Genomic DNA, 26,290 nt, shown 5'->3' on the forward strand with positions numbered 1-26,290 from the left:
ATATGAGGATATCCAGAAAGATGAACTGAAATGTTTGGGAGTGTTTGTATTGCTTTTATCACTCTAAGAGGAAAGGAGAGAAAAAAAAAAGAAAGAGAAAGAAAGAAAGAAAGAAAGAAAGAAAGAAAGAAAGAAAGAAAGAAAGAAAGAAAGGAAGAAAGAAAGGAAGAGAGAGAAAGAAAGAAAGGGAGAAAGAGAGAAAGAAAAGGAAGGAAGGAAGGAAGGAAGGAAGGAAGGAAGGAAGGAAGGAAGGAAGGAAAATCACTGGATATAATCATTAGAAGTTAATACCAAAATGAAGCCAGTGATTTATCAAAATATTTGGAAAATGGACCCACCTGGGCAGAAAATGAGTCTGATATGTTGTCATTTTATATATGTTAAAAAACAAACAAACAAACAAACACACTTATGGAGGAGGAGATGAACCTTGAGAGACTATGGACTCTGAAAATCAATCTGAGGGTTTTGAAGGGGCAGGGGGTGGGAGGTTGGGTGAGCCTGGTGGTGGGGATTATGGAGGGCACGTATTGCATGGAGCACTGGATGTGGTGCATAAACAATGAATTCTGGTACACTGGAAAGAAATTTTAAAAAAATTAAAAAAAAAACACATATATATGAAGTAATTTATCTGGAAAAACCAAGGCTCGGCTGTTTAAAGAAATTATGCTAGGTGATAAATGTCATAAGTGGCAGAATTGGAAATTAAAATTGAACCAATATCTCTGATAGGGCTGTGGGAGTAGTGGGAAGACCAGTGAAAGATCTGATAACACTGATGGAAGTGGTGGAAACATTCATTATGTTCCACATATTCTTCTGATTACTTTCCATGTTTGAACTCACTTGTTTATGATGACCACAATATGAAGTAGGTCTCTTTCTTACTCTGTTTTACTGATGACACCTGGGATGTAAAGAAACTAGCCCAGGACACACACTCATGTTACATCATACCAAAACCCCAAAGATGACCAGTGAAGGCAAAGTAAATCAGTTGTCTTAGGCTAGGTTAGTCTTTGATAGAAAACAACTCACAAAATTTCAATGGCTTAAAAAGCATAAAGGTTTATTTTTACCTCACACTCTGTGTATTGCAGGATAGCATGAGTTTTTGTGGTTGTTTTTTTCCATCTTTTCTTAAATTTGGTTTTCGAACAGCCCCTATCATTGTTAGTCTTGTGGAAGAGAAAAAAATATTTAATTTAAAGAGTAATAGGTAAACTGTCTGATAGCTTCTGTAACATTTCTTCTGAAGTACTTCATGTCACTTCCTCTGATATTTCATCTTCAAAAGTGAGCTGTATGTCTAAGCCTGTCAATGGAGATAAAGTATAATATTTCCATGTGGAAGGGCTCTGGAGTAAAAGAATATACAGTAATGGGTAGTGAATAGTTTGAACTATATTCTACTCTACCACACAGGGCTACCAGAGATGGGCTGTTCATTGTGTTGATTTCAGTTTCTCATAGAAGATGATCAGTGGGTGGTTTGACTTAGTTTCACAATAGAGTATTAATGTGATGATCCCAAAGGTTGATTCTTGGTTTGTCAGTCTTGAACAGGTTACCATTCAAGTTGAATAAAAACTATTACATTGAGATATCTGCCAATTTCTAGGAATAGTATAAAATATCTTACAGACTTGAGAGACAGATCTCTAGAATGAACCAAACACCATGCTATACCAGATCAACAGAGAAAAATACATTTTTTTTAAATGTACCAAATCATAAAGGACAGAAGTCTTAGGCTGACCTGGTAAGGTGTCAGGTGATGTGCCAGTGAGGTCTTTTTTCAACAAAGAATTTTATTTTTCAGCTTCAATGAGTGCAGTTATCTCACACTGTTGGCAGCCTTGGGATGAACCTACTTCAGTTTTCAAGCCAATCACACTTCACCTGAGCAGCCCAAGTCCAGACTTAGGTGTAGTGGAGGTACTATGGGTTGGTTATTTTTATTCAGCATAGAAATTATTCCCTGGGTAGTCTCTGCTCTGGAGTTTCTAACTGGGTAGCCTAGTATGTTGTTAGGTCTGCATCAGAGTCTGAGATTCTCTTTGTGCCATCATCTTCATTCCCCTTTCCTCTCACTGTGGTCTAGTGCCTTTCAATGTGCCTATTCTGTCTCCTGCTCCCTTAGCTTTCACAGGTGTTATTCCTAACTTCTTTTCAACAGTGGCTTCCTAGAGGATCAAAGTGGCACTTCAGCTAGGAGAACCTCTAGGGAAGGATAAGTAAACAGAAAAAATAGAAGTTGGAGATACCTGAAGAAAGCACTGAGATTGTTTAACTTAGTGTATGAAGATTGCATTATGAGGTGGGTATCTTGTCCTGACCTGATGCATCTGAAAGTGGCCCCAGTGTGAACTGACTGGGGAATGCTCTAAAATCTAATGGGTACATTAGATACCATTCAGAGATAGTTGGAGGAGAGGACAAGAAGAGTCTTATTATAACATAGAGTCTGGACTACGTGCTTTAGAAAACTAGAACCTGTAAAATAATCAGGAACAGAAAATGAAGAGTAAGGGAGGTATTTATAGGAAACCAGATCATAAAATCCAGGTGGCCTGAGTCCAGTGGCAGGGGAATGGAAAGAATGAATAGCTTTTATGAGATGTTTGTAGGGCAGAGTTGAAAAACAGAGACTGAATGGAACGGGAGAGGCAATAGAGCAAAGGAAAGAGGACAGGATGATTTCTTGGTAACATTCTTCTCTCACTTAATGAAAGTATTTTATTGAATTCTATAAAAAGAATCAATGTAAATATCCTTATGAAAAATATAAATGTTAGTTTGACAACCATTCTGTGGCCTTGGGAAATTAAGTCATCTTTTTTTAAATTGTTTTCCAAATCTGGCAGGTGATATGTATTTGTATAGCTTCTGTAATAAATGCTATTGATGTGAATAATGGCGTATATGTTATAAAACTAAGGATAAATCTGTAGAAAGTTAATTGTTGTAAAGTAAACTATAATGAATTCCAGCACTATCAGGAATATTGCATTTTTGTTGGAAGATGCTTACATTAGCTCTCAATGGGATGTAAGCAGCCTCCAAATCCTGGAGATTGGGCGGGCTCCAAATTTCTGCCTGAACATTGCAGCTACATAATAAAGACTTGAGACATCTGATGGAGGTAAACATGAAAAAAATTCTTGGACAGGACTGGTTGCTTTGTGGGAGTGATAAAAAAGAAAAGATGATTTCCAGAAAATATTTCAGCAGGGATTTTTGGTGAAGACAGGAAAGTTGACTGGGTTTTTATTAAATTGTGTAATTGGGTTATTTGTTATAAAATAGTGTTTCATCTCTCTTAATAATTTCCAATAACATCTGAAAGCATGTGGGCCCACACACACACTAAAAACATTGGATGTTATTAGAATATTCTCCATAACAGTAATATGATTGAGATCTGCTTACCTTTTGGCACAGGGCAGAGGGAGGGAACCCCTATTACCTGAATCATGAAGGAGGTTATAAAGAGTGCTTGGTTCACATGTTTCTTAAGTCAAAGCAACTTGTCTTAACATTAGGCAATGCATTGTCTTTCTTTAATGTTTCTTAAAGAATAAGTTTAAAAAGAGGGCATAGTCATGAATCTCATACAAATATGAAATGAATATGTCAATGATTTAATTTAATTCATGTATTAATAAGAAAAACAGTAAGATGTTACAATGAGTTAAAAACCTCACATTTGTATGCAGTGAGGTAATGCTGAAATGAATTTGCAAATATATTCAAAAACTGGTCTATCCACAAAACAATAATCAATTGCATTCTACTGGACTCAATAGTTTAGTACTTCTGTGGGCAAATTCATTTGTATTATTATCAGTTTTCTACATTTACAGAGTTGTAAAATAGCTCAAAGACACAGAAAGCACAAATAACTTGAATGTGTGACACAGAACACTGATTAATTATTTTTAAATCTTTTACTCCATTTAAAAATCCTCTTTACACTTCAAATCTGAGAGTGGTGGAAAGAAAAACTAGTGGAGTCAGACCTCCAAGGTGATAGGTAATAAGTAGTAAGTTATAAGAATGAATGCTCTCACCTTCAGGTTTAAACATAACAGCATAAATAAGTAGAACATATTATTTTCTTGTGTATTTTTTCTGTGTCTGCATCAGTAACAAACTAAGCCTACTGATTTTAAATGCTACATCTTTGTCCCTCCTTGCCCCTTATGTGAAAGCAATATAAAATTAATTTGTGGCCAATAGCAAGTTAATAAATAAATCACAATAAAAATCTAATAGAGAAAGCTGGGAGGAGTGGATATTTGAAAATGATTAATACCTTAAGGGAATAAGAAATAATAATAGATGGAAGATTATCTGGGCACTTACAGTGTTACAGAGTTAAAATAGAAAATTCAATTTTAGGTTGTGAATGCACTGGTACAATATCACATCATGAAATATGAAGAAACCATTCACTTCAGAGAATTTGAGCATGAAAATCAAATAGTTGAATGTAAGTGAATGTGATATAAAGGGAAGTGGAGATTACAGGGCTAGAGGGATAGTTTCAGAGATAAATACATAATTGAAAAAAAATTTAAAGAATCTCACTGGAGTTTATATTGAAGATGGATGAAAAAGTAGGAGAGAGAGGAAAAAAAAGTAGTATAACAGTATCTGAACTACTCAATTTTCCAGCTGTCAATGGAGTTTCATACAGAATCCATGCACTTTCTACTTTCATAAAACACTCACCAATAATTTGATGAGAATGGGTTAGAAACTTCATTCCTATATGACCAAATTCATTAAGTGCCAGATTTAAAAATAAAGGAACTTGGAAAAACATATTTTCCTCAACATCGCTATATATAATTTAGTGTTTTCTAGATTTCATATATAGGTTATGGTATATAGATTAAATAATTTTCATTTCTATGAAAAATGAGCATTTATATTAATTTCAGAAATAAAAAAAATATTTTAAGGAAGTGTAAACTTCAATTGACCAGTCCTATAACTTTGTTACATTAATATTTGTTAAGTAGTTCCCAGGAGTGTCCTATGGTGAGCCACCCTTCCTCATCAATAAGACGAGCAAGGAAACTGCTTTCCTTATAACACTTCTGCCAGCAACCTGGGACAGAGAGGAAAGACCCAGTCCTAATAATCATCTCTTCTGAGACAAAGGCTGGGGTGAGGGTTGGGATAATAAGCCATCTTAATTTATTAATTGGTTTTATCTAAAACAAAAGTAAACCTTTTTTATCTTCAGGAGGTAGTTTTTACAACCTGGAGTAGGTTGCTCCTAGAAAATAAGTTCTACCCTCCTACAGACTGGCAAAGTGAGGCCCTATCTTCCTTGGTGATAACATTTCAAAGGGATAACCTTAAGTCCTTGAGAAGGACAGTGCTGGGTTGTAAAACTGGCCAAGAGGCTTTACAAAAGATTCATACTTCCAAGGAGCAGAGAAAGAATAAGTTTAAGTTTTGTCAGAAAAATATCATGTTTACTACAATACAACCTTTTTTTTTGCAGTCTATAGATATCATTTTAAGCAATGATACAATAAACATATAGCTACTTATTTTGATTTCAATCATCAGAAAAAACAACTTGGGCAATTGTTTTTGAGAAGGATTCCATTATCCTTGTAGACATATTGACTGATCGCCAGTCAATGTTCTAGACCAACCAGAAGGACAAAGTCCTTGTCCACAGAAAGCTATATCCTAAATGGGCAAATAGATATAAACAAATATGTAGCTTGTATTGGAATATTATGATTAAAAAAATACGGGAAACAGATAAGGAGCACCCGGAGTGTATGATGCAGTGTCATGAGTTTAAACTTGACCCCCCCACAAAGGTGATATTTAAGTAAAGCTCTAAAGAAGTGCATCTGTGCAAATCATTAGGGAAAAATAAAAGTAAGGATGGTAAAGAAAGTCCAAAGGCACTAAGGCAGGAGGGTTCTCATATGTTCGAAGGATAGTGAGGAAGCTAGTAGGGCTAGAAGAGAGGAGTCTCTGTGTCAGGGTTTAAGTCATCAGATAAGTGATGGGGGTTTGGGATTGTGTGCAGGGAAAAGTGTTAAGGGGATGGTCAGATCCTAAAGGGTTAGGGAAGCTTTTGTAAGGACTTTGGATCCTCAAGAGTGAAGTCCTTAAAGGTATTGGATAAAGTAATGACTCGATCTCACCTTTTTAAAATAATTATTCTGGATTGTGCTGAGAATAAATTCCAGAGAAGTAAGAGTTGAGCTTAGCAGATGAGTTAGAAGGCTTATGGAAATAACCCAGCTGATAGGTGGTTGAGTCACAAAGATGGTAGTGGAGGAGCTGATACGTCAAGATTCTGGATATATTTTGAATTTAGAACTAATAAAGTCTGCTGATAGATCAATGTGTTTTGTGAGGAAAAGAGAAAGACAATACATGTGCAGAGGGTTTTGGCCAAATAGGATAATGGAATACCCATTAATTAGATGGGAAAATAGTTGGAAAGGTAGGTTAGAAAGGAAGATCAGGGATTTAGTTTAATTATTAGTTATGTTATGTTTGACCTAATGTTTTAAGATAGAATGAGGGGAAACAAATAGGAACAAGTATAGACTGCCTTCTAGATGAGATTTTTTTCTGACAAGATCAAGAAGAAAGTATGCAGGAGCTGGAGGAAGAAGTGGGGCATTGAAAAATTTTTCAAACTAATTCAGTAGAAAAACACTGATGATAATGCAGCAGGGAGAGGGGGTAACTAACTGTTGGAGTAGTATCTACAAAGATGAGACAGAGATAATAAGAAAGAGAGATAAATGGTTTATCGGCAAATAATTTGAAACAAAGAAAAATGGCAAGAATAAAAATAGAATATTACCCAAATTTTTCTATTGTTATCATTTGGCTCCATTTATTTATCATAAGTTATTCCTCTTCTTCTTGAAAAGGATAAGCATAGCATAAAAGTAGATACAGGTGTTAGTATAGCTATAGATTATAGATTGATGTACATAGATATAATTTTTCTGAACTGTTTGAGAATAAATTACATTTTGTTGTCTGTTTATTATTGAGTTTTTTAGGTTTAAGTAATTTACGTTATAGGAGTCAAAATGTTCAAAATATTCCTTCAAAAATCCCCCAGCCCTCAAACAAAAAAAGAAAAGGAAAAGAAAAGAATCTAAATTAGGGCTATAGATAACACAGAAAACCCACAAGATGGCAGGAGTGCCACATACATGTAAGTTTCCTTATTACTTTCCTTATTTTTATCCCCCCCCATTTGCTCATGTAATGTAACTTTAGATTTAATATTTTGTTAGTTTTGAAATATATATGCGTCAAGAAACTTAAAGAAAGATGATAATATATAACTAGCTAAAAGACAAGAAAAAACAGAGGAAAGAAACATAACCAGGGAATCATAATAGTAAACTATCCAAAATTAATCTCATTAAATGCCTCTTATGTTGAGATTGAGGGAAAATGTTATTTGCTGAATAAGACTACAAACTTGGAGGTCAGGAAGCTATACGAAGAATACCTTTTAGTATACAATAAGCAAAGTTCCTAAACTTCTAATTATAAGGCATAGGTTTTAAAGACATAGTATTGCATATGTGTTTATAGACATAAAATAATATATAACATAATATTACAATATATAGAATAATATATAATAAATGTATATATACATATGTAGACATATATTAACATTATGTCTATGACATTCATGTCTTATGATTGTAACTTTAAGAAACCCTGCTTTTTTATATAAAATCCCTAAGGGACACTTGGATCTTTGCTTTCAAAAAGATAAAAATTGCAATAGTCTTTTATTTGCAGAAATTCTACCATGGGTTGCAGTTTAACCACACAAGAGCTATTAGATTGAACAGACTTTGTTTGACTCCAGATTCCACTTCTTACTTGGTGAATCACTTTCTAGTTCTTGGTTTCAGCTGTAAAATGGGAATAATTATACCATCTTCCTAGGGCTTGCTATAAATGACATCACAAATAAAGCACCTCACATGTAACAGTGGGAACAGATGCCTACCTCCTGACATCCACAGTTTTTTTAATGCTGTTGCTGGTTGCGTTTCCCTGCAGGACAGAAAGCTTTGTATACCGTTTTGAAATACCTCTCCTTTTTCTGTATAAAACATAATCATCTTTGTAAAGGCTCATTTTTTTAATTAATGTGTTTAATTATGCATTTATTATATTAGGCATCTGATGATTTATGCCCTATGGTGTTATTCAATATATGGTAGTAAAAAAGAGAATAGAGAATGTTTTTTATCAGCAAGCAAGATGTCCTCTTTATCCTTGCATGTAATTTCCTAAAGAGCTGACAGAGTCAAAGCACAGGCTATCTCTCACCATATTCCTCTGCAGACAGCGTTAAGACTGACAGTGAGTCTGCCCTTTCTAACTTGGATCCAAGTGTGCAGTTTGAGGAGGTTATGTACAAATTACTATTAGGGCTCCAGGAAGGAACATGGTTACCTATATGAAAAGAGGCACAGTGGATATATGCCCTGGATAAAGACTGAGGCCAAAGTTGTTGCAAGGATGCTTGATAACCAAATACATGAACACTTTAATGGCTTCAGATTCATCTTACATTTGACCTCAAAAAGAAATCCATTGAAACACATCAGAGAAAGGTAAAAAAAAAAAAAAAAAAAAAGGTGGGCCTGGGATGGGAATAGAAAATAATAAAGATAAATGAATACTATAGTAAAGATATGAATATCATTGGTACATGAGATTTCTGAAGAAAAAATGTTAAGATACAAGGTATACCATGCTCAGAAGAGGAATATGTTTTACAAAGGCAAAAGAAAATAGAGTTGAAAAAGTAAAGGAATCAGAGAATATGCTGAACAGCTGTCTGCCTGAGTTAAATGACAGTGATGCTGATATATATGTTTTAATTATAAGTACATTTTCTAACAAACATCATTGATCTTATGAGTAAGAAATCATTAAGAGATTTTTTAGCATAATTTAATTATTTAATCATTCAATTGGTTTCAGTAAACCAATAGACTTGGGAATTATAGGGCTTTTTAATCCCAACTGATGAATTCCATTCCCCTATACTCAATCATCTTCTAAGTATAGAAATTTGTGTAGGATGATAAAGGTATAGATATTCTTTTTTTTTTAAAGATTTTATTTATTTACTTATTTGACAGACAGAGATCACAAGTAGGCAGAGAGGCAGACAGAAGGTATAGACATTCTTAAGGAATATCAACTTGCTATTAAAGCTGATTTAGTACTTATAAGAACAGTATTTATTTTTCATCTTTAAAGCTCTTTGGATACCAATAATGGCTTGAAAAATACCACTTTTGATTTTCCATTGCATATTTCAAACTTGGTATATTTGGGTTTGAGTAGACAGCCTGTATTTTTCAAGCACTCTGGTTTAGGGCAAACCATTTGCTAGAGCCATTAGCATAGAATATGTAAAGAAAAGGGGACTGTGGTTTAAATGTTAAGGTTAAGAGAGACAGTTTTGAGGGCTGAAGACTCTGAGAGGGCCAGCAGTTAGAGACCAAGTTCCAAAAGAACTCAGCATAGTCAGTTAAGGTGTCAAGAATCAATGGTCAGCAAAACGGGAAAATGGCGTCGTGTTAGGCGCGGGCTTCGAATATGTAGCCCTGGGAATGTGTAAGTTTTGGGTGAAGTCTCAGAGGATTTTAGGTGATTCTAGGAATCTCATACAAGCAAGGACAAACAAAAATGAAGATTCTTTAAAAGAAGGTGAGCCAAAGAGTTGAAATGAACAAGTCCAAGCCATCCCCAGGCTTAAAGTAAAGGATAGTCTAGAGTACAGGATAAAACTGCTCCCCTGCAAAAATTGGGGCCACAGTTATGAAATAGGTTATTTGGATGCCAGACACCAAAGAGACTCAGACAGGGGTTAAACTGGACAAACTGGAAACTCCTTAAGTGAGATGGAGTCCCAGTAGCAGCTCATGGTAACTGGTTCACCTATGCTTCAGCACAAAGAAAATGGATTTTCTTCTGTACTTATTTGATTAACTATACAATTGTTAAATTCTAAGGAGGTATCTCTTTTTTTTTTTTTTTTTTTTTTTTTTTGGTGGGGGGAATCAGGAGAGATGTTGGGCAGGCCAGAGAACTCAGGCCATCATCTGAACAGATGGACGACGATGGGTCAGGGTCAGGTGGAAGAAGCACAGGATTTTGTAACCTGTAGATGCCATGGTCCCTGAGGTTTCTACCCATAGTTTATGATGTCTTTATGGAAGCACACCCTGAACAATATATCATAGTTTTACTTGCTTTTCTTAGAAGTCCAAAATATGTTGAAATACTTAGTCATGGCAAATCTTATTAAAATCTGTCTTCTTGCCCATTCTCTAAATGCTCATAACTCCTGGAAATAAATTTCTGGGTTCCTGTCCACTCACATCTATCTCTGCCTTCACCTCACCTCACTGGCATAACACTCTCTCCTCACTGGCATAACACTCTCTCATGAACACCCTTGACATTCTATGTTCACATGACTCTCACCACTGAAAATAAAGTCTCAGGAGAATGATTGACCCTCACTGTTTTTTCTCCTAGACAAGACCTATATGGCTTTTCTGTTTTGGTTACTTCTTCAATCTCTTAATTGATTGTCCCAAATCCTACTATTCTAAAAATAGTAGCCTTCTCCTCAGTGGGACGGAAGGGACACAGCTAGCTAAACCAAAGCCAATTTCCCTAAGTAGAAGGAATGGAAGGACTAAAAGCCCCATTGATTTAATTATTTTTGTCTTGTGTTACCTATTGTTTCATTCCTAACACATTCATTCCTATCTCCACCTTTGAGTTACCTTTTCTGGTTATCTCTCTTCATTTAAAATAGAACATATTTCCATTTGGGACATATGACTATCCAAAACATGTTTTCAAAATACATAAATTCATTTTTAAAATGATTTTATGAGTTAACAAATGTTTTTCTTAGAATAGGCAAGTCTTCAAAATCTACTTTCTCTAAAGTGGTTGCCTTCTATATATTCCCAAGTCAGTTCCCTTCACCCCACAAAGTTCTATTTTTTTCACAAATTTTATTATCTGAAATTTTCTGAAATTCTTCCTTTGACTTATTTGCTTAAAATTTAGTGTTTCTTTCAAAAAACTGCAATATCTACTAATAGAATTTATTTCATGCCATTCCAACATGTGCTCCAAACTCCTAATGTAGTTCCCGAGTAACACAAAAGCTGCTGAATAAGTATTTATGTAGTAAATGAGTCAATGTCAGATTAGATGTCCCTACTCTTTCTTTGGAGTATAAGTTTTTGTAATAATAATAATAGTACCTAATATTTACTGAGAACATACTACATGTTAACCATGTTACATGCATTGACTTTTTAACCTCACAAAGTTCTAAAAAGTAGGCACTATTATTATGGTTCCAACTTAATATATGCATATTTTGAGATTTTTAGAATTAAGATGTTTGCCCAAAATCAAGCAGCTAATAGGTAATGCAATGAGTGTTTAAGTCCAAATCTTTTAAACTCCAAATCTGTCTCAATCACTTTGATATAATCCTTCAATCCATTCTTTTAAGTACCACGGTAGAAAGGCTATCTACGTGTATTAGTTTCCTAGGGCTGTCTTAACAAAGTACCACAAATTGAGTAGCTTAAAACAACAGCTACTGGTTATGTCACAGTTCCAGAGGCTGAGAGTTCAAAAATCAAATTGTCAGTTATGTGTATTCCTTCTGGGGACTCTGTGGGAGAATCTCTCCTATGCCCATCTCCTAACTTCTGGTAATGATCAGAGAGTCTTGGTGTCCCTTGGCTTTTAAATGACTTACTGTAATCTCTGTTCCATTTCCACACAGTATTCTCCTTTTATCTCTCTGCCCTTACATAGCTGTCTTCTTACAAAGATACAGTGTATTGGATTATAATGACGTCATCTTGACTAAATATTTACTTGATTAAATCTGCAAAGACCCTATGTTCAAATAAAGTCAACATTCATAGGTACCAGGGGTTAGGACTTCAATTTAATTTGGGGGGGGGCAATTTAACACATAACACTTTTCCAAAACCATAAATCACATCGATCATACTTTTATCCCTATCATTCAAAAGGCAGCAAAGGCCAATTCTGTGTACCGTATCATAGTAATATCTCTAGAACATAAGTTAAGGTTGAAAATTGTGTTGATCTAAATATTGGTTCATTAGAATGAAGGAACATTAAGGAATTCAACCCTGTAGGAACATTAGCTGTCTAGAACTGTTTATATAGAGTCTAAATAAATACCCAGAAGATATGTTGTAGAAGAAATTCATAAAATTCATATATTGGGTAGTTGGCTATCTGGGATGATTTTGACATTTATTATGTTTTTTCTTTGTTCCTTCAAGACCATGGTTTCTAATTGTACTTCTTGGAGTCTTAGTTTTTATTTTCCTTCCTTCCTTCCTTCCTTCCTTCCTTCCTTCCTTCCTTCCTTCCTTCCTTCCTCTTTCTTTCTTTCTTTCTTTCTCTCTCTCTCTTTCATTATTTTCCCCACCAATTCTTTTTTCACCAAGTAACTACCAGAGTGAAGGTAGCCCTATTTCCAATTTAAGCTGAGGTGGTCCATCTCTGCCTGTTTTTTACATTAAGTCTCTAAGTGAAATCTGTTTTACAAAAAGGTTCCAAAGGCAAAATACTTTACAAAACATTTGGTCTTGTGGGAATGTCCTAATAAACAAAAGATGACATAGGCTTTTCTGTCTATATTATAAGCAGGATTGGATATGTGGTATCAAAGGTGTTTGTGTGTTAAATTTTACCTTTTTCTTAAACACATAATAGCTCAAAGCACAGCTATTGTGCTGAATGCAGAATTTTTATTGGAAAAGATCAATATAACCTCTGGCATTTGGTAACTAGACTAATGAAAACATTCTATACATCCACATTAACCAGGAAATCAAAAGCCATTTGAATTTACATAGGAATACAGTAGTCCATTTTAATGTCTTTTTTTTTTTTTAAAGATTTTATTTATTTATTTGACAGAGAGAGATCACAAGTATACAGAGAGGCAGGCAGAGAGAGAGAGGGAAGCAGGCTTCCCACTGAGCAGAGAGCCCGATGCGGGACTCGATCCCAGGACCTGAGATCATGACCTGAGCCGAAGGCAGCGGCTTAACCCACTGAGCCACCCAGGCGCCCCCCCCATTTTAATGTCTTGCTCTAAGGCTATATTAACTCTCCTGCTCTTTGTTAAACTGTAGTCCAAAGGGAATTTTAACATCTTGAAATTCTGTAGAACATCAAGTGATCAACTCTATTGATAACATGTTACTAACTAGACATAGTGAACAAAACTGTTACACAGTCTAGCTATCTAATAAAACACATACAAGCCAGAGCATAGAGGATAAATTCTATGGCATTTCAAAGGTAAGTCTAGAGGATTACAATATTTTAGGGCAGGCAAAAGCATTCTTTCTAAGAGAAGGAACAAGTCGTTCCTCTTTTAGCCTCTATTGTTAAAGAGATATAACATTGGGATTTTGAGACACTACATGCCATGCTGCATTTGGTAAAATTGTTGTTACCTCCTTATCATGACTTAGATGACTACTTATTTTGAGCAAGTTGCTGTGCTGATTAGTATATATAACACATAAAATCCAGTGGATAAGGACGTTCTGTGGGCTGTCTGACAAGTTTTAATAGAAGAACCAAAGCAGGGATCTTTAGGGTTCAGGAATATCTTTTACAGAGTAAACTATTCTCCATTTCAAAAGTGACTTCTGGTGCACAACTGGGTCTTAGTGGAGGCTGTATGCCTGGACATGAGACACTAAGTAAATGTGTGACATCTACAGGGGCCAAGACCACAATAGTATCTCCCTTTTTCTACTGATGCTGTTCTATCAGTTTACATCTATGACATTCTGGAAGGTTCTTATGACTAAATGCTAGACAAAGAAAAAACTGGGGTCTGAGTCACAGCTAGTCATAAATCTGGTGATGCCACACCACAGTCCTACTCAGGGGTGGCCCTAAAACACATGGTAAAGGGAAATCCTCTCAGAGGGCAGAGTAGAGCAATAAAAACTATTTAACCAATTCCAAACACATAATTCCAACTTTTGACATATCACAATCAAACATTAGCTCAGCATCATGACTGAGAGCTAGGTATACAAAATTTGTTCAAGATCAAAGATTTGGTGTCATGGTACATCAATGGTATTGATTTCAAGACCAGAGACTGCCTATAGCTGTTAACTGAGATAACTGTGAAGTCAAGAATTGATAGCCAGAAGGAAAGCAAGGTGTCTTTTCATTAATATTAAATTTTCCATGTGTTATTTTCCTTCAACCAATCTTTTATGAGGTAATTGATGACTGAAGACCCAAGCAACGTTTCCTTCTTTTTATATATTTATTTACTTTAGGACCCAGCCATTAGGAGACATGTAATAATTTTGGGATTTCACATTAAGTGCTGCATGCAATTTATTACCTGTGTTGACTTTGTTCAATTCATACATTTCCAAGCCCTAGACTTTTGGCCTCTAAAGCAAGCATTAAATTGGTACCTCTGTCAGAGTGTTGTCATGAATATTAAATCATATAAATGAAATCACTTTTAAATAGGAAAGTGCCATCCACCTCTAAGTTACAGAGTTTCTTCTACTTCTGGGACAAACCTGGGACTCTCCACAGTGTGAAGTGTACTTTACAGATTGGAAAAGTCACCTTCTCCTGCCTGTCCTTTTGTCTGCCTTATTCATCTTTGTCCCGTTTGCAGAGCACAATGCTGTCCAACTGTGTGTGGCTCTACACCTCAATAACAACTCTGCAGAAAATGAACTTAATGTATGCACAACATGTGCTGGGAAATAAATGGAATGTGACAAGGAAAATTCTAGTTCTGCCTCACTCCCGGTGAAATCAAGATGAGTCAGTGATGCCTGTAAATGAGGCCAAATGAAGGGTTAACATGGAAGACAGCCCCAGTAATTGGGAACTTCAGTGGACTACTGGCAGTCCATACTCTGGAGATTCACAAAATGACTGAGGAAGATGGGAAGGATATTCAAAATTCAAGACACATAAAATAATTAATTTTTCTCTCTAGTTAAACAGCAGTGGATCTAAAGGCTGTTTGACTCTGCTGACGTTTGAATTGTATGTTTAAGGATTTACACAAAGGCTGGGGGGTGGGAGGTTGGGGGCACCAGGTGGTGGGCATTGTAGAGGGCACGGATTGCATGGAGCACTGGGTGTGGTGCAAAAATAATGAATACTGTTATGCTGAAAAAATAAAAAAATTAAAAAAAAAAAGGATTTACACAAAGGCTACATAGGATATGAAAGCAAAGCAGGATGAAAGAGAGAATGATTACACTGGTGATTCTATTGGGTAAAAATAAAAATGGAAAAAAGAAAAAAATCAGGTAATCAAAAATAATAATTGTCTATCACGTACAAAACTATATTGGAAGCTAACACATTGAATTAGTCAACCTTTTATTTATTTCCACAAAAGGAATTTCTACCATCCAAATATTTTTTCATTCATTCATCAATCCATTAAAAATTTTTGGAATGCTTCTAAGTCCCACGTAGAGCAATAGAAGCTTGTACATGCACTACCAATTTTTCACATTAATTATTTTCAACAGGTACAATATTTCCATCTTATCTCTAAGGAGTCTGACATGTAGAACAGTTAAATAACTCAAAAATTATGACACATTCACTAAGGGAAAAAACAAAAACAAAAAAAAAAAAACAAAAAAACCTGGGATTTGAACCTCCCTTTTTTTTTTTTTTTTTACTTTAAAATCAACTTCCCTTTCTCTGATTACCTGCCATGCACATAATATCTTGGTTACCATGAACTGAACTGAAAAACTTCAAAAAAAGTTTTAGCAATTTCCTCTTTTTTAAAGATTTTATTTATTTATTTGAGAGAGAGAGAGCACAAGTGGGGACGCAGATGGGTCAGAGGGAGCAGGAGATGCAGGCTCGCCTCAGAGTGCTTAATCCCATGACACTGAGATCATGACTTCAGCTGAAGTCAGATGTTTAACCAGCTGAGCTGCCCAGGTGCCCCAACAATTTCTTAATAGCTTCTAAAAAAATAGAGGCATCATAATGTGTTATCTCTATCTTATAACCTAATTAAGAAGTGGTACTGAATGTTAAATTTTGTCTTCCTATTTGTACCCTCAAGAAACATTTTATTAGATTATATATTTGTTACAGCTTTTGAAGCTCCTAATTTGGAGGTAGCTTCTACAAGTTCTTTTACCTCATTTTTACCTCCTAAATCATGCTTTCTTGTAAGAAATATCCTTTAGAATTATTTCAGAGCCTTGTTAAAGTAAAGGTTCCTGGGACAACTCCAGATCTCTATGGTGGGTCCGGGAAGCTGCATTGTCAACAAACACATCTATTCATTCAGATACATGCACAAGTTTGGGAACAAGTGCCCTGGACAATTGTCCATGCAAAGCCCACCCACAGTAGTTGGTGACAACACCACGGGCCTCTTCAGTCTGCAGAATTCAGTTCAGAATTCTGAACTTCCATCACCAGGTCAGGCCCTTCCACCAACTGCATCACATGAAGTGGCACTGCCTCAAAGGCCATCCATTCTCATCACATTCCATGATTACTCCTAATTCACCCAAATCCCTGCTCCGATCCTGAACCTTAGTCCCCAAGGATGCTGGAAGCTCTGGGACACTTCTTTCCTACCATAACCCCAATGAAGGCTCCAATTTATGTTTCCTTCGTTCAATACCCAGTCCTGGTTATGATCCTTATTCCACGCCTGGATTTTTCCCTACTTGCCCTTACTCCACTTCTCCACAGGAAATCTCTTATCCTAGAATGAATAAAATCATCTCTTTATCTTGATTTGGGGACTGAGATTACAGATGTAGACTATTTCCATACCTGGCTAATGATGCCTTAACGCCTAGCAGGAGTCAGGACAACAAATGCACTGTTGAACATGATTCTGATAAGGACTGTGTGAGCAGGTGGAATCAATGATTAAGTTACATTTTTGTTTATTATAGGTGTATGAATTTTATATCTGAATGGCATCTTGCCAATCCACAGAAAAAAATGCTTGGGTGGTCTCTGAAACACATAGCGTCCTATAAGTCTAAAAAATGATTTGCCCTAGCTAAATAAAGGATAATGAAACTTTCCCTTAAAACATCTATTAGTTCATGAGATTTAAAGCAACATTACAAATTAACATTTGGAACCAAAGATTTAGTACTATAGTCACAAAATACAATATTATACAAAATTAACTGAAATATTTCTTGTCTTTTTGTATACTTTAGATGGTACAAGGTACCATGAACAATGGGAAAACTAAAGCTGGGTACAACCACCCGGAAGGTTCTCAGTGTGTCAGAAACTGTATTTCAAGGAAATTCGGCAGTTGTAAAGGTCTTTTTTTTTTTTTTCCCCTTCCTCTGGAGATTGGTTTCTTTACTGTTCATCTCTTTTTCTTTCGATCTGTATTTTAATCCTAACAGAAACAACAAAAATATTAAGTTATGTCCTAGAGAAACAATGTAGTTCAAAGCAGACTCTAAACTCACTTCTATGGGATGGGAAAGCATCATTCATTCACCCATCATCAATTTCCTTATAGTACTTTGAGGAAAATGGGACATGTACAAACTTTATCTTTAAAATTGGGTTTGAATCTTGATTCAGATGTTTATAAATTGCCATAATTTAGAAAGGGGATTGAAATTTGGGTTCCTCTCTCATTTTTCACATGATGATATCCCCACTCTTGCCTTTTTTCCACCAGCCTTATTGAAGAGAACATGAGTTCTGATGCTTCACAAATCAAATGAACTGGTTTTTCCTCTTGGTTATCTCTCTTCTGCCCACAGTTACATGGGGGTTAATGTTTCTCAAAATAGTGTGGTGAAAGACTAGCTCTTTTCTTTGTTTAAACTCCAAACTATCATGGACCAAAACTTTTGTAAAAATAAGTAAGTATGAGTAATCAGAATTATCAGAATGACCCCCAAAATGATTAGGCTTTTGGATATGATTCAGTATTGAATTATAGTCAAACTTCCTTTTTGTTCCATTCCAATGTCTGTACTTAATTTACAGATGAGTTCACAGGGTATAAATGACACCGGTCTGGGTAACACACATTGATTGTGATACTTACTGGATAGCAGAGTCACCTGTCCTATGTTTCATAGCACTCACTGGCTCATTAAGTGCCCCTTTTTTCTTTGTTTATAAACTTCTTAAGGGCAAGTTACCTCTCCATCCTTCACAAGTGTCCAACTTTCATAGAGTCATACGGCAAATGCTTATCAAATATATGTTTTTGGATGAATTGCACTGTAAAAGAAAGAGAGAAATACCTGATCAAAATAGCTGCTTCTAAGTCTTGTAGGGGACATTTGTAAAGTTTGTGGCACCATAGTAGGGGCTCGATAAATGCTAGCTTGTTTCTCCTGAAGAGCCCCTGACTTCTCAACTTTGCTCCTATGACGTTTTATTAAAAAAAAAAAAAAAAAAAAAAAAAAAAAAACAACAGTTGGACATGTGTTTCTCTGAGCTTCACACCACTTTCAGAAATGTTATCCGATGCCAACAAGGCCAATGGAGTATTGAGAGCCTGCTTAGGAAAATAGCATTCCCAGGGATGCTGCATGTTTAATTGAAGAAGACACCTTAGAGACACAATATGGGTTTTGTCACTCTGTGATGGGTAAATATTAAAGCTGGAAAAACTTTTAAGCTTCTTTCAGAGCAAACTTAACCAACCTGTCATTCAGGATCTAAAAATGAGCATGTGCTCCCTCTTCAGATGTGTTTCTTCCTTATTCCTGGGCCATATACTATAAGCCAGTGTCTATGTGGGACCTAACTCACTCATGCAATCTAAGAAGAAGGTGAAGGGATGAGTATGCCTGTTATAACTGCAGTGGTCCTTGTCACCTAGAAGGGTGAAACATCTCTATCAGTAATAATGAAGGAGACTGGTATATTTTACCATACACAGTGCATTTTATGTATATAAAGAAAGATGACTATAGACAGTAACAATTATCAATGTTATTTTAAAATTCACCCAGTGACTGTAAGTTAAAGTTCTTTGTTATATAAGAATATAAGAGATATAATTATATAATTATATATTGTTATATAAGAATATATATTGTATATTCTTGTTATATAGAATATGCTATATATTATATGTTGTATAAGAATATATTTTATATTGTTAGATAAGAATATAACAAAAAGATATGGAGAGCCAGTTTAGGGGAATATCTTTCTCCATATACGCATCTTTCTCCATATACATATAGGTATATAGAACTTCTCCTTCAAAATCTATCAGATATATGCTAGAAAATAAGAATGCTATGATTAACCTGAAGACCATAGTACTGTGCCTGGGACTAGGTTCATTATCCATAAAGAATGATTAGCCTGGTGTTCTTAGAGAATTTTCTGGTCAGCGGAGGCTCTCAGCTTCCCAATCAATCACAATGTAGACATCATAAGTATATTAGCTATTTTGGAAAGCAGTCTTTATAGCCTGGTTAAGAGACAATTTCAACATATGTTATGAAGAACAATGAACTGTCAGAGGATAAAGAATGAAGTAAAATTGAGACAATGCATAAGTTATATTGAGAGGTAACCTTTCATGATTTAGGAGATTTGGAAGGGTTTTGTAGTAACATTGCTATATTTTCTATGCTGACTGAGCCTATTAAGATAATGTTTACGAGAAGAAGGAAAAAGTACATGACCCTACTTCAGGTGAGATGGGTGCAAGTTCTATGGTTAACTATAGATGTACAGTAGACTTTATGAAAGATCAGTACAACATGTCAATGTAAGATGTGCTTTGTTTTCCAATAATAAAGTAGAGAAAATGAACCCCTCTGTAGATGACCAGTATTGTTTCAGTTGCCTAACATACCCACCTTGAGATACAATATCTGGAAATGGAATGGCTGCCATATTCTTACATATGGCCTGGCGGCGCCATGTCAGAGGCAGATACTGACTTGACTCATGATTTCTGTCAGAGAGAAACAACTCAAGCTGAGTAAAGCAAAAGTTAGTGACAAGCCTTGTGGCTTATGGGAATGGCCTTGCCAAGGTCATTGGTTTCATTCTGAACAGATCACTTTCTCATAGGTCTTCAGTTTCTATCTGACTAGTAGGAATTTGTAGCAGCAGTGTTGTCTGGATCAGAAAATGAAAATTCACTTCTTTAAGAGCAGAAAAAAAAGATTTTTAAAAGCTATAATAAGAAAATACTTCATCACCCTTTGCACTAGTTCAAATTAGTGCTTATGTTCTCAGGAGAAATATAAACCAAGAGAGGCATAAAAGACATTTTTCATATATCATCATGCTATACAAGACATTTGTTCCCTCTTTTTTTAAGAAGAGCAGACTGCCACTTGCAGCACCTGATTTGGATGTTTGAATATGTCTGGAGTTTTAGATGCTTGACTACCTTATGTTCTATAAATGGACCTTGAGAGCTGTTTGGAGATTGTATCAGGGGAAGGCAGCTACTCATATATTCTTGATCTAAGAACTGTCCTCCTCTGTCAGGGAAGGTCATCCTCTTTGACCTAGCATGCAGTTTCAGGAGGAAAGCATTGGAGATGTGAGGAAGGAAAGGGACACATACCTAGCCAGCCAGATCACTGAAATCAACCCTATCAATGGGGTGATGGATATCATAGCTAGATTTCCCTCACAACCAAGACACCTGTTCTTTTTGCTTCTAAATAAAAATGAGTTTCTAAAAATAGTATAAGAGATTGGGGCGCTTGGGTGGCTCAGTTGGTAAAGCGTTTGACTCTTTTTTAATTTTTTTTTTAAAGGTTTTATTTACTTGACACAGAGATGGAGAGTACAAGTAGGCACAGTAGCGGGCAGAGGGAGAGAGAGAAGCAGGCTCTCCACTGAGAAGGGAGCCAGATGTGGAGCTCCATCCCAAGACCCTAGGATCAAGACCAGAGCCAAAGGCAGCCGCCTAACTGACTGACCCACCCAGGCACTCCATTAAGCGTCTGACTGTTGATTTTACTTTGGGTCATGATATCAGGGTTATTAGGTCAAGCCCCACATTAGGCTCTGTGCTTGGCATGCACCTTGCTTAAGATTTTCTCCCTCTGCCCTTCCCTCTCTCTTTCTATCAACAACAAAGAAAATAGTATAAGAAATAAAATTAATAGGTGGTTGATTGTTAAATAGAAATGTATTAAAACCTTGTTTGCATTTTCTGATGAACAATGATTAAATCCTAATTTCCTAGTTTTATATAATTAGCTTGTGATATTTTATTAAGTAAAATAATAATATGCTATAGATAAATTTGAAATTTCTCATCCTCTATTAATTTTTGCCTTCCAGATACATGTACCCAGAAATACAAAATATATCCTTTCAAAAGGTTCTTATTGATATTGTAAAGTTTTATACACGTATAGGTTGATGTTTAGATTTGGAGTAATAATAATTTTTGTTTCCGATAAGTAATAAGTAATTAAGTAATGATTTCCTTAATATACTTCTACTAATTTTACCTTTAGAGTGATAGAATCTTGTTATAACATACAGTATGTAATATTATACTCTGTAATATCATTATGAAAACTCTTCAAAGTGTAGGGATAGACGGCACATACCTCAGTATTATCAAAGCCATCTATGAAAAACCCACCGCAAATATCATTCTCAATGGAGAAAAACTGAAAGCTTTTCCGCTAAGGTCAGGAACACGGCAGGGATGTCCGTTATCACCACTGCTATTCAACATAGTACTAGAAGTCCTAGCCTCAGCAATCAGACAACAAAAGGAAATTAAAGGCATCCAAATCGGCAAAGAAGAAGTCAAACTATCACTCTTTGCAGATGATATGATATTCTATGTGGAAAACCCAAAAGACTCCACTCCAAAACTGCTAGAACTTGTACAGGAATTCAGTAAAGTGTCAGGATATAAAATCAATGCACAGAAATCAGTTGCACTTCTCTACACCAACAACAAGACAGAAGAAAGAGAAATTAAGGAGTCCATCCCATTTACAATTGCACCCAAAACTATAAGATACCTAGGAATAAACCTAACCAAAGAGACTAAGAATCTATACTTAGAAAACTATAAAGTACTCATGAAAGAAATTGAGGAAGACACAAAGAAATGGAAAAATGTTCCATGCTCCTGGATTGGAAGAATATTTTTTATGGTTTCTAATTAGTAAGGGAAGGAGACCTAGAATCATATGTAGATTTAATTACAGTGTCAGCTTTCTAACATTGGAATCCAGCATGTTTTGTTTAAATATAAGAGACAAATAGTTTATTCTAAAGCCAAAATGAGGCATTCAACTCTTTCTTTACAACTTGCAGCTAGAATAATAACAAAGTTTACTATCTTTCTTATTTTCTTGAATTTTGACATTCTCTTACAGAAGTTATTCATTATTTTCTGAATATTTATGACTTAAGAAAACAAACACACAGAACAAATATGGGATGAGGCCCCGATTATTTATTTCTGGAATGCAAATTACATAATAATTATATATTATATTATAATATATTATATATATATATGATTATATATTATATTAAAATAAAATAAAAATAAGTTTATTATCAGGTATATTTCACATGAAAATACTCAGGAAATGAAATAAGTAGGTTATTCAATAATGTATTTATACACATGTGACCAGCAAAGATGTAGATACAGAGTTTACACATGATCTTGATGAATAATATTTAAAATTAATCAGAATGTCTAGTTTTTTAACTCAAAATACACTTTATAATATGTTCTGAAAAGTAGTTTTATGTAATTTGTTGCTATGAGGATAAAACAATTTGAATTATTTTAGTGTGTTACAAGTGTAAGAATTGAAAACTTTCATAAGATTAACTGTTAATGCTGTTTGTGAACATAATGCATTTGCAAAGTATAGAAACACTTCTCATTATCTTATGCCCAAGAGACCCAGGGAATTTCATTATATGGATGATTTTACCTCCAGAAAATTTGTATAATCATAGACATTAGCCAAAAGACAGGTTTAAGAAGTAATTTAGTTCATTATTATAAAAAAAACTTCATATCTTAAAATCCTTCAGGTAATTCTAGTTTGGATATCAAAAGTGGCACTACTTTCATAGATTTAAAAAAAAAAAACTTTAAAATCTTTTATGGAGTTAGTTTCCATTTTATAAAAAGTGAAACAAAAACATGTAATGGCACATGGTATTTACCAAGTTTCTACAATCTTGCTCCTGTGTCTTGTTACATACTAACAAAGTATACAGGCACTCTTTAATTTTATGCCAAGTGGTAAATTGCTCTACATATAAATGAATACAATATACTAAATATTTTTAAAGCTCAAATTTTCTTCTATGAAGAGTTGTCAATTGAAAATATACTCAGTGTGTAAAGCACAAAAGCCATATTTTAATCTATGCCATTCGTCTCTTCATAATAGCATCCTTTTACATTCTGCTATAGAAGCCTCCAATATTAATTTAATAAAAGATTCTAATTGACCCATCTGAGTTACTTTTCTTTCTGCAAATTGACTGCTTGGGTCTTAACATATGTCTTTTTTTTTTAAGATTTTTTTAAAAATTTATTTTAGAGAAAGAGACAGAAAGCCTAAGTGGGAGGGGAAAAGAGAGAGGGGGAGAGAGAGAATCTCTAGCAAACTCCATGCTAAGCACAGAGCCAAATGTGGGGCTTGATCTTGCTACCCTATGATCGTGACCTGAGCAGAAACCAAGAGTTGACACTTAATCAACTGTGCCACCCAGGCCCTATATGTCTTAAATTAATGAGATTATTATACTAATTGAAATAAACCTGGGAATATAGAAATGGCAGAGAAACACTGGCTAGTCACCATTAAAGCAATAAATCCTTAATATAACTCTTCATAACAACTACTATAGAATTAAAGCTATTATTCCAAAAAGGACCACAACATATCCTAAATTTTTATTTAAAACAAATATACAGTGATTAAAATAATTGTGTAATTTGGAAACTTTTGTGGTTTGGAAAGTTTTTTAAAAAATCAAGGCGAGGGATGCCTGGGTGGCTCAGTTGGTTAAGCTGCTGCCTTCGGCTCAGGTCATGATCCCAGTGTCCTGGGATCGAGTCCCACATTGGGCTCCTTGCTCATCAGGGAGCCTGCTTCTCCCTCTGCCTCTGCCTTCCATTCTGTCTGCCTGTGCTTGCTCTCTCTCCCTCTCTCTCTCTGACAAATAAATAAATAAAATCTAAAAAAAAAAAAAATCAAGGCGAAAATACAACAATCTAACAAATAAATATAATTAATAAATAATTTTCTTCTAAAGGAAACCTATACCATTGATAAATACAATAAGGAATATGTATTTTTGAAGACACAGTCTTACGATCACACATATGCTTAGATTGGGAGGATTTTCTAGACCAGCGCCATCTTGACACAAATATTTAGCAGATATTTACCTAGTTTCTATGATATCCTGGGAACTGTACTATATACTGGCGGTATAATGAATGAAATTAAGAAAATAAGGAAGACTAAAATTCAAGGTGAGGCTTGATCAACAGGAAATAGCCAGAAAATACATGGCCTTCCAGGAGTACACCAGCAATGAGAAGGCACCAATGGGTTTTAAACATGGATGACATTATTATATCACCCTGACCACAGGATAAAGTAAAGATGAGAAAGGAGAACAAATGGCTGTGGCCAAAGCAGTTAGAAGGCCATTACAGAGTTCCAGGTGGAATGATGACCACTTGCACCAGAGTGGATTGGTGGAAATGGAGAAAGGTAAGGTATTTAGAGAAATATTTAGGTGATAAAATAAAAAGGACTTGATGCCTGATTTGAGGAGATAAAAATATAAAGATTGTCATTTAGATTTCTGGTTTTATATATATGGGTAAGTGAGGTTGGCATTTACCGAACAATGAACATTAGATAAATATCATATTTTGAGGTGTTTGGGAGATGGATAAACATGGAAGAAGGAGGAGATCATTTGATCAATTTTTAACATGATGAGTTTTAGTCCATTTACAGGGTCCCAGGGTTCATCATTCATATAGAATACAATGTGTTCCAACAATAGGGTTTTTACTGAGGACTACTATAGACTTCCAAGTGGAAATGATGAGTAGTTCTATGGGTCTAGATTTCAGAAGGAAGATTAAAATTGGTTATAACTGTATTATAGTAAATCTAAGAAACAATGGATTTTAAGATGCACATTATTCATGTCACTGAGGAAAAAAAAATTCAATTAAAATATGAAACCCCATCCATTGAAAGATGCATTCTCCTATCAGATACATTAAAATGTGAAAACAAAACTTGCCATGGAATTGATTAAGTATGAAGTAAATTTGGAATTCGCAAGCATTTGGGGTTATTATTAGGGTTGATGGGATAGGTATGGAGTGCAGATGAAGTGTAAAAAAAGCCTGGAAAATGGAGAAGAAAACCCAATATTTAAAAATCTAGATAAAGGTGAAATGTTCCACAAAGAAATAAATTAAAAGAGCTAGGTAAGCAGGTCAGTAGGTTTTCAGAGACTCTGAAAAGGGGGAGAAAAAAAAAAGTTCTTAGAAGAAATCAGTAGTACTATATACTACTTAAATCTTTATAGAGAGTATCAAAATTGAGATTTTTGGTTACCTTAGAAAGAACTCTTTTAGTTGAGTAGTGGAAATAGAATCAAGTGGAGTGATGTTAGGAATTAAGATGGTAAAGTCAGATATAGAGGAAACCAATTTTTTTAAGAAGTTTGGTCATGAAGGGGGAGAGAAAGAGAGGGAAAACTTCATTTTTTAAGATGAACAATGTTGGGGGCATGTAAAAAAATGAAAACAAAGCCATGAGAAGGATCCAGATTATTGTAACAAGTTGAGAATTAGAAAGAGAAAAAAAGACAATGAGAGACTATGGACTCTGAAAAACAATCTGAAGGGTTTGAAGAGGTGAGGGGGTGGGAGGTTGGGGGAACCAGGTGGTGGGTATTAGAGAGGGCACGGATTGCATGGAGCACTGGGTGTGGTACAAAAACAATGAATACTGTTATGCTGAAAATAAATTAAAAAAATGATTAAAAAAAATAAAAGAAAGGTTGATCATGTAAGGTTTCTTAGAGGATAAAGTTAAGTAGGATCCAAAACACAGGTTAAGAGATTGGCCATTAG

General features: G+C 35.1%; 1 pseudogene; it reads left to right on the forward strand.

Annotated features, from left to right (window-relative positions):
- The window catches only part of LOC125092955 (uncharacterized), a 91,977-nt pseudogene that overhangs the window by 20,734 nt on the left and 44,953 nt on the right, over positions 1-26,290 (forward strand).

The sequence above is a fragment of the Lutra lutra genome, chromosome 1, assembly GCF_902655055.1.
Source record: "Lutra lutra chromosome 1, mLutLut1.2, whole genome shotgun sequence".
Classification (NCBI taxonomy): Eukaryota; Metazoa; Chordata; class Mammalia; order Carnivora; family Mustelidae; genus Lutra; species Lutra lutra.